This window comes from Propithecus coquereli, unplaced genomic scaffold (assembly GCF_000956105.1).
Source record: "Propithecus coquereli isolate 6110/MARCELLA unplaced genomic scaffold, Pcoq_1.0 Scaffold436, whole genome shotgun sequence".
NCBI lineage: Eukaryota > Metazoa > Chordata > Mammalia > Primates > Indriidae > Propithecus > Propithecus coquereli.
The window spans coordinates 513,970-517,030 of record NW_012150130.1 but is presented as its reverse complement, the minus strand read 5'-3'; the positions used below and the strand labels follow the sequence as shown (position 1 = coordinate 517,030).

At 38.3% G+C, this 3,061-nt stretch overlaps 1 pseudogene across 1 annotated transcript in view; it reads left to right on the top strand.

Moving 5' to 3' along the window:
- The window catches only part of LOC105818083, a 30,683-nt pseudogene that overhangs the window by 1,073 nt on the left and 26,549 nt on the right, over positions 1-3,061 (top strand). The window lies entirely within an intron of this gene.

Genomic DNA, 3,061 nt, shown 5'->3' with positions numbered 1-3,061 from the left:
GTCCCAGCTACTGGGGAGGCTGAGGCAGGAGGATCGCTTGAGCCCAGGAGTTTGAGGTTGCTGTGAGCTAGGCTGATGCCACGGCACTCTAGCCCGGGCAACTCTGTCTCAGAAAAAAAAAAAAAGTGAATTTGCCATTCCTACCTACATGTTGGTTCCTTGAATTTTTAATGTCTGCTTTCTAAACTAAACTTACTAGGTCATGCAAAACCTTGGCGCTTGACCACCACTAAGGTTCAGTTGGACATTCAAACTTCACAAGGGCCCAGATACGGCAGGAAACACTGTCGGTAAGACAGTAACATCAGAATTGTGTCAGTGAGGATCCTCACAGTATTCCAGAGGTCTTCCCAAGTTAAAGCTTAGATGTAAAGAAATTGTACTGCTGGTGGGTGTAAGAGCCACCATGGCTTAGTAATTTCATGTTTCTTAGTCCATAATCGAGGCCCTAGCTTCCAAGGCCCTGCAGGGAATGGTAATGACAATACTGTACTTAGGGAAGCCCAAAGCTGTGGCTTCTCACTAGCTGCGTCATCAGCCTTCCAGTCTAGATACCAACAAGAGATATACCATTACCATAAGGAATGTTGCCTAGTAACGTTGCTGACATTCCACCTCATCAGGCTTACACAGTGCTAGAAAAAATTAACTAAATGTCTTTTTTTCTCAGGAAGGAGAGTTCTGTTAACCTTTTACTCATATTTCATAACCCAATTCAATTTTTTACACTGCTTCCTCTGTTTAAGTATATAGCTTTTGATTATTCTTAACTAGAAAAAAAACAGAAGTTTATTTAAAAGTCTCTCAATCAAAACCATTTGTAAGGCCCTTTCTTTCATGCCAAAATGCAAACCTTAGTATGTTTCGTTTTAAAAGAATTACCTCTCTCTCCTCTTCCTTTCTCTCTCTCAGAAAGAGAAATTTATTGCTTTTAGTAATTTTTCTCAGCATTGTTTTGTAGTTCCCATTGTGCAGGTTTTGTACATATTTTGTTAAGTTTATCCCTGCAAATTTCATTTTTGGGAATGTGGTTGTAAGTGGAATTGGCTTACAGATTTCATTCTTAGTGTTCATTGATTATATATAGAAATACAATTTTAAAAAATTCACGATTTAAACCATTTTAAAGTGTGCACGGTAGTGGTATTTAGTGTACATGCAATGTCGTCTGTCATCACCACCTAGTTGCAGAACATTTTCATTACCCCAAAATGAAACCCCACATCCGTTAAGCAGCCACTCCATCCTCCCTCTAGTCCCAGGCAATCACTAATTTGCTGTCTTTGTGGATTTGCCTGTTCTTGATATTTCATATTAATGGAATCAAAAATATGTGGTCTTTTTGTCTGGCTTCTTTAACTTAGCATGTTTTTAAGGCTCATTCATGTTGTAGCATGTGTTGGTATTTCATTCCTTTTTATGGCCAAATAATATTCTGTAGTAGGGATATATCATATTTTATCCATTCATCAGTTGATGGACATTTGGATTGTTTCCACCTTTGGGCTGTTGTGTGTAGTACTGCTGTGAACATTCGTGTACAGTTTTTGAACATCTGTTTTCATTTCTTTCAGTATATACCCAGGAGTGGAATTGCAAGGTCATATGGTAATTCTGGGTTTAGCTTACTGAGGAATCGCTAAAATGTTTTCCACAGCATTTGTACCATTTTACATTCCCATAGCCATGTGTGAAGGTTCTCATTTCTCCACATCCTCACTAACACATTGTTTTTCATTAAAAAAAAATTATAGTCATCCTAGTTTGTGTGAAGCGGAATGTCATTGTGGTTTTAATTTGCATTGCTGTAATAGCTAAGGACATTGAGAATCTTTTCTTGTGCTTCTTGGCCATTTGTATATCTTCCTGGGAGAAATGTGCAAGTCCATTGCCCATTTTTTATTGAGTTTTTCTTTTTGTTGTTGAGTCATAAGAGTTTTTGTATACTCTGGATACTAAACTCTTATGAGATATATGATTTGCAGATATTTGCAAAACTCCATCTGGCGAGTTGTCTTTTCACTCTCTTCATAGTGTCTTTTGATGCACAGAAGTTTTAAATTTTGGTGTAGCCCAATTTATTTTTTCTGTGGTGGTTTGTACTTTCCGTGTCATAACTAAGAAACTGTTTTCACACTCAAGGTCATGAAGATTTACCCTTTGTTTCATCTGTGTTTTGTAGTTTAGTTGTCATATTTAGGTCTTTGATTAATTTTCATATATGGTGTGAGGTAAGGTTTTGACTTCATTTTTTGTATGTTGATTTCCAGTTGTCTCAGCTCCATTTGTTGAAGAGACTGTTCTTTCCTCATTGAATGGTCTTGGCACCATTGTTGAAAATTGGTTGAGCATAGATGTATGGGTTTATTTCTGGACTCTCAGTTCTATTCCATTGATTTATATATCTATTCTTATGCTGGTACCAGTGTTTCGATTACTGTAGCTTTGCAGTGTAAATGAAGAATAAAATCCCAAGCCCCCCAACCACAGACTGGATCCCCTTCTGGCAAAGGGGACCCCGAGAGAAACCTTAACACTGTGGCTGCCATCAGGCTAGTTTTGAGCCCGGCGCTGTGTGAAGCCAAACCCCCTCAGTTGGTTCATGTTCTTATTGTTACAGTTTATGTTGACAATTTAATTCTTAAAATGTGGATTGTGTTGCATTTAACTCACACACAGAAAACAATAAAAAATAGCACATTAGAAAGGATCATTTTGTTTTAATAAAACACTGTGGCCCCAGGGAAATTTTTTTTTCTAGTGTGGCAGTCAATGTGTTAAAAACTGAGTTCCCGGCCATGAAGGGGTGGGAGGTTGGACACACCTCGTTACACTCCTTCCCTTTTGCAGTTTAGACACAACAACTGACCAATGTTAATATTAAAACAGAGATCATAAGAATGACAGAACGGACTCTTTTTGGCGATAAGATACCAAATTATAAATAAGACCTAAAGCCATCCAGGCAAGGGTTAAGTTACGCACACCTATACTTAAAAAATAAACTATGTTCGGCCGGGCGCGTTGGCTCACACCTGTAATCCTAGCTCTCTGGGAGGCC